This window comes from Chrysochloris asiatica, unplaced genomic scaffold (genome assembly GCF_000296735.1).
Source record: "Chrysochloris asiatica unplaced genomic scaffold, ChrAsi1.0 scaffold00384, whole genome shotgun sequence".
In the NCBI taxonomy this organism is placed as follows: domain Eukaryota; kingdom Metazoa; phylum Chordata; class Mammalia; order Afrosoricida; family Chrysochloridae; genus Chrysochloris; species Chrysochloris asiatica.
Window position 1 is genome coordinate 827,106 of NW_006408902.1, and position 6,923 is coordinate 834,028.

At 47.0% G+C, this 6,923-nt stretch overlaps 1 pseudogene; it reads right to left on the bottom strand.

Annotated features, from left to right (window-relative positions):
* The window catches only part of LOC102817245, a 14,841-nt pseudogene that overhangs the window by 7,360 nt on the left and 558 nt on the right, over positions 1-6,923 (bottom strand).

Here is a 6,923-nt window from a genome sequence, read left to right on the forward strand (position 1 = left end):
AACTGCTTCATACGCATGGGGAAGTTAAGACACGAATAGGAAAACTGCTTCATACGCATGGGGAAGTTAAGACACGAATAGGAAGACTCTAGAAGAATCAGTGCATTTGAATTATGGTGTTGGCAGAGAATATTGAAAGTACCATGGACTGCCGGAAAAAGAAACATATCTGTGTTGGAAAAAGTACAGCCAGATTGCTCCTTAGAAGTAAAGCTGGTGAGATTTCTTTGAGCGTATTATCAGAAGGGACCAGTCCCTGCAGCTGGACATCATACTTGAGAAAGTAGAGTGTCAGTGAAAAAGACCCTCAAAGAGATGACTTGACAAGGTGTCTACAACAATGGGTTCAAACATAAACACAATAGTTAAGGATTGCACAGAGAAATGATTGCATTTCCTTACGATACTGTTGTTGTGTAGAGTCGCTATAAATCAGAACTGGCTTGACAGCCCTAAAATCAGCAACAACATACCCATAAATAAAAGCTCGGAATTTGTCCCTCAAAGATTTATCGATAAAAAAAAGCCTCACAACCACACATGTGCCAGTCATACCCACACCACCCAAGAAGCCCTTAGGATAATCCTGAAAGACAGTGCTTTAACCCCATTTCCTAGCTGAGGAAATAGACGTTCAGCTGTCATGGCACACACCGAGTCGGAGGCTGAGTGAAGCATGAAGTCCCTCCTCTTACTCCCAGTGGTGTTTGTGGATAAAGAGTCCTCAGGACTTGAGTTTAAACTGTACTAAAGCCGTTGAATCATCTTCCCATTTTCCCAAGCTCTGTGTATAAAAAACTTAGCAAAAGCCTGGGAAACACTTTTCCCAAAACAGTCCACTCTGGGTTGTAGGGTGAATTTGTCTGTTGTTGTTGTTGTTGTTGTTGTTGTTGTTAGGTGCCATCGAGTAGGTACTAAGTCATAGCAACCGTATGTTGTGGTTGATTTTAAATGTCATATTCCAAATGTTCTGAAATGTTATGTTGTTTTCATAATTTAAAAAAATCGCATTGATGGTGGTTACGTGCTGTGACCCTATATAGGGTTTCCGAGGGTGTCGATCTTTATGGGAGCAGAAAACCTCATCTTTCTCCCATAGAACTGCTGGTAGTTTGAACTGCCGACCTTGAGGTTAGCAGCCAGATTCGTAACCACTATGCTACCAGAGCTCCTTAAAAAACTGCATTACAGCTGACCAAATGGGAATCAAGAGAATTATGACAGAATATTAAGAACAAGTACATGGCAACAAACTGGATGAAACGGACAACACCCCTCTGGCTACGTGGCACACGAGACAGGGCTCCGACTGAGGTCCTTCCCTCATAGCTGTGTTTGTCTGTGGGTCTGCATCTCAAGCTCCTCGTGTTACAAACTAGATGCCAGGATAGGGGGGTTTCCATCACCTTGAGCTTCTCAGGCAAGGCTGACAAGCACTGCTTATGGGACAAATGAGCAAATCAATAAGGACAGAGGCCATGGTTTACAGGTACTGTCATGGAGACGCCACACCCTGAAGTTACATGGAGGTTTGGGCCTGTTATCAGCTGCCCTTTGAATTTCTGATTAGCTGATTTACAAGTATCCACATCAGGTTAATGCACTGGACTGCAAAGTCATTTGAATCGCAAGGTCAGTGGTTCAAGCTCACCCGTCACTCCTTGCAAACCCTATATAGGGTAGCTATGGGTCGAAATAGACTCGACGGCATTCAACAACATCCATTCATCTGCCCATTCCCGTATCCAATCTCCCAACCTTTTTATCACCGGAACAAGGAGATAAAGCTTACTGGCTAGGCTATGGCTCTGGATGAATGCAGAGTCCCGGACGGAGGACCTCTGCCAGGCTCAAAGTTAGACTTAGCTCTGGAGAAGAAGAGAGTCAGTAGATCGTAAGGAAAAAGTAGGAGAGAACAGATGACAGGAACCGAGACGGCAGCGAGAGGACATCAGTGTTGAGGCCAAGTCCTGGGGCTGAGGGCAATGGTGACTGGAAGTATAAACAAGAAGCTGAGCTGGTGGTGGGCTGGGGTAAAGGAGAGGAGGCGGGGATAGGAAGAGGCAAGGACATTGCCATCAGGAGCTAGGGTGACTCAGCACGTGACCATAACTTTAGCTGGTAACAAAGGCAGAAAGAACAGGTTTCCTAGGGCAGGGACCCATTTGCAGATCTCAAGGGTGGGAGAGGAGAGAAGGAAACAAGGTGCCAAAGGAGATGCTCGATCTGGCTCTTCAGGCCCATGCTGTTAAAGCATAGCGTCACTAGGTATCAGACTAAGTGCCCAAATCTGCTGGCCAGATCCACACAACATTCCTGCTTGCCATAAAGTCAGAAACTGTGCTTGGCTGGGTCTCCTGGAAAGATGAACTAGACTACAGTGCAGTCACACAGAACGCAGAGCAAACCTCTCCTTCCTCCATCCCACCAGAGCCTGAGCTGTGCCCCTGGCGTACCAACACAGCCCTTATTGTCCCAATCAGCCCTCCACCTTCTAGCTCAGAGTAAACCACAGTTCAGAGAATGCAGGTCACCCAACACTCAAGCTGCAAAGTCCAAGTTCAAACGTCAGATTCACAGCAGGCGGCCCCCATCTCCTCTGCTCCTCTCTACTCTTAACTTTCCCAGCGATGCACAATACACTCTAATAGACATTATCTTTGCAAAACAAAAGAAAACCGTCATAACTCCAACATATTCCTTCCTCATACTGCTTCCTGATAGAAAAACTGCAAGGTTGGCAGCTCAAACCCACCAACTGCTCCTCGGAAACCCTACATGATGAGTCAGAACTGACTCAACAGCACTGAACTGCGACAACAAGTAGAGACCTGGATTCTACTGTCAGAGGAAGCATCGGGCTACTATAATGCTGAACTGGCTTCAACTGAGTTTTCAGACTAAGATAAAGTAGGAAGAAAAGTCTGGTGATCTGCTTCCAATAATCAGCCAATGAAAACCTTCTGATCGGTATTGTCTGATTCACAACCATGCATGGTGGTGGCACAACATTTCATCCAGCTGTACGTAGGATGTCCCTGAGCAACTCAACACCAGCTAACAACATTAAATTGTACACGTGCAGAGACTACGTAACAACAAAAGTGATTTGTGCGAAGGAATGCTGAGAGGGGAAAAAAACCACAAAGTGGTAATGCACTTATGCAAAGACAATCCAACAGTTACTGTAAACCAAGAGTGAAGGGCCCATGGAGAATGGGAGCAGCTTTCTCACTGAGTGTGGATGGCCACACTCTTCTTCCTTCCTACATTTCATCTCAGTGTGTTAAAAGTACTTTTATAACAAAAAGAGGACACATTGAGCAGACATTTTAAAGAGCAGCACTATGACTCATAGAGACTCATTTGCATATATTCCCTGTCACATTTTTCTGACACACCTCATTCACTGTTTTTCCCCTGAGGATATTTTGACTGCAAGATAGATTCTAACAAAATAATGAGGATTTGGCAAATAAAAAGAATGTTTAAGGATGCATTAACAGTTATTTGGCCAAGCCAGCAGGCCTGAGGGTGAGAAACAATTTGTCTAGGGAAACATACAATGAAATAGCAACAGCAAAGAAAACAATTGCTCTCTGTAGGATAAGAACTGGACCTCAAGGTTGGTTTGAACTGCAAGGTCAGCAGTTCAAACTCACCAGTCGCTCCTTGGAAACCCTTTACAGGAACTGACTCAATGGCACTGAACAACATCCACCACCATCTCCGTTTCAGAAACACACACACACGTATGCGATCATACAGGTAAAGGGGAGGTGTTTACGAGTGAAGGGTGTATTGGAATCGTTTCCCTCTTTTGGAAAACAAACCCAGTGATTGTTGAACAGGGAGAAGTTCTGGTCAAAATGAGTCCAATTTCAGGAACTTATGGAAGACGCTATTAAATCTAAATTTGTTAGTGATTTCTTTTTTCAATAACCCTAGGGAGGTCACCAGCTGCTCCTCGGAAACAGTCGCTATGGGTCGGAACCGACTGGACAGCACTTTGCAACAACAACAAGGGAAGTTTTCAAATCTGCCATTTGTAGACACAGTAAAAGGCAGGGGCCCTCTGACTAGTGATCTCTCCTGATGATCTAACACAAGTGGGACGTGACAGGTGGGCAGTGGGAGAACACTGGGGTTTCCTGTCTCTGACACTGGGGCCGAGAGCCCTGGGCAAAGCTGAGCCCTAAGCCTACAGGTCGCCTCACTCAAGTGTCCAGGTTTGATTTCAAGGCACATCAGGGATTGACACCAGGAATCCTTTCTTACTTTTCTGTTTGTTTGTTGAATTGAGTTTTTTGTCTGTTCAATGAAGTGTTTCTAAATCAACTTTTGGTGTGGGGGCAAATAAAGTGGCCTTAGCTAAGAGACGAGAAGTAGACTCCTTCCCAGACATACACTGAGACCCTAATGGAAGTCCAGTTTCCAAAGTGATAAATGTCCTGCCAGGCTGGACTCCCGCCTTGCACCTCGCTGCGGGCCTACAGTGCGACCACAAAGAGAAAAAGTTGGCAAATGCCACTTGCGGGTGTTCTGGCACCAAGACATGGTGAGGAGTATATCTGGAAATGTCAGATATCTTTTTTCATCTCCATGCCTGGTGTGGCCACTAGCATCTGGTGGGCGGAAGTAGGGGTGCTCTGTGATTCCTAGCACAAACCTCTCCAACAATGACTTCTTCCACCCCAAATGCCAGTGACACGCATACTAAGGGATCACATCTATGATCTGAAAAGCATGTATTACGGAACTCTCCAGAGAATATCTAGAACTGTTGTTGTTGATATATGCCGTGGAGTTGGTTTCAGCTCATAGTGACTCTGTATGGGGTTTCCGAGGAGCAGCTGGTGGGTTTGAACTGCCGACCTTGTGGTTCACAGTCCAGTGATGATCCTCTGCAGCACCACACTAGCAGTCAATTTTGTGGAGATGTAGCTTTGTTGTTGTTGTTAATAGTTGTCAAGCAGGGCAAAAATCATGCAGTTTCTGGGCAGGACCTCCCTCGATTGGTAGCCACAGGTAGGGGGCAGGGCCTGCCCTCCAGTGCTTTCTGCAGGTGAGAATAAAGAAGGCCCAAGTACAGAGAAGAGAGCATTGTGTGGAATTTCTCACATAAAAGGAAAGGGAATTTGCTGTCCTGATACCGACAAGCTAAAACAAACCTGAAGGCTAGAAGAATCAAAGGGACCGCCTGAGTCACCTCAGATGGAATCGCCTCCAGGAATGCTTTCCTAGACCTCTTCAATTGTTTTTCTCTTCTTAAACAACAGCAGAAAGCAAAGCTCCAAGCCTGCTGCTCCCCACTTTCAGATGGCCTTGTTGTTCCTCAGAGGACACTACGCCCTCACCCCAAGGGGTTCCAGTCATCAGGGCCCCAGCTTCCCCAGAAAGAAGACCAGCTCTGAAGTTAGGGTCTTCCTGCTGATGCACAGCAGGGACACACATGAGGACAGGATGAAAGACAAATGTCCACCCACATGTCCAATTCCAACTGACTTCTCCATTCTCACAGGAACCCTCACTGGGGAGGCTGACTGTGTGTGGGGAGGGCAACGAGCACGTGCACATAGGCGGGAATGGGTCCCTGGTCCCCTTCCTATGCCCACTCGGCCTGATGACCACTTGGAAAGATGCCACGCACACATTCCTGCAGGAAAACCGCCCTCGTGGTATCAGACCAAGCCTCCCTAATGGGGTCTGTGGTTGTGTCCAAGAACGAGGAGCAGAAGGGAGCGTCACATGACCTACCAGAGCATGTCCATGTGTCAGGACATGGATGGGAAAATCACTGGAAAAATCCCAGTGGGCTCACACAAGCCATGACGGAATGGAGGTGAACAGCACAATGTCCATTTACACTGACTTCCCACTGGACTGTCCAAAGGTTGTGTCTTTAAGAATGCTGGAGCTGGCAAGGTCGGTTTGAAATGCAAGGTCAGCGGTTTGAGTTCACCAGCCGTTCCTTGGAAACCCTAGACAGGGTCACTATGAGTCAGAACTGACTCAGCAGTAGTTACCAACAACAACAACAACAGTGAGGATGTATGAGGAGATTAATAATGATGATAGACGTAATCAAAAAGGTGTGAGACTTCCCCAAGGGGAGAACTCCTGATAACTGAAGCAGCTTCAAACACTTAGGTCTGCTGGAAGTTTCTGGTGTACAATTGTGACTGGCTACATCAGAAGCACCTGAGGCTTTGGGGTTCAAGGATCCAGCCGAGCTTTGGACTGACTCAGGCGTTTTGGGGTGGGCTCATGGAGTGGGGATACCATGGTGCCAGCACTGACCACAGAGGATGCAAGACACAGGGAGTACTCAGAGAGAGGCTGGGCAGAGGGTTAAAACAGCCCCTCTCCTTGTAAAACACCAGTGAGTCAGAAAGTCACAAGACAACTTTCAAGGCTCACTTTGTCCTGAGGCCTCCATCAACATCAATGGTCAAGGTCATTGAGTGACCTTGGTCACCACAAACATCACCCCACACACACACACCCACACACACAGACTTTTCCACATGCCCCCCTTCCGGGTCATCTCCACGAGGTCCCTGACACCTTCACCTTATTCACTCTCCCACCACAGCCTCATTTCACCACTTCTCAAGCCAGCAGCTCATGGTGACCCCAACATGGAATGACATGGAGGCATGTATAAAAGATCAAAGAACGGATGCAGAGGAGTACTGACAACCATCGGCAAGGTGTGCCCCTGCGAAGACCCTGATTGTAACACGCCAGCATACAAAAGGTCTTTATGACATGATCAGGGAACGTTAAACATGGAGACTGAACGGGGACAGAAACCACTGTCACAAGTCAGAAGCCTGCTAAGTACACTAGGCTGTTGTTGCTGTTGTTGTTAAGTGCCGTGGAGTCGGTTCTGACTCATAGCGACCCTGTACAGGGTTTCC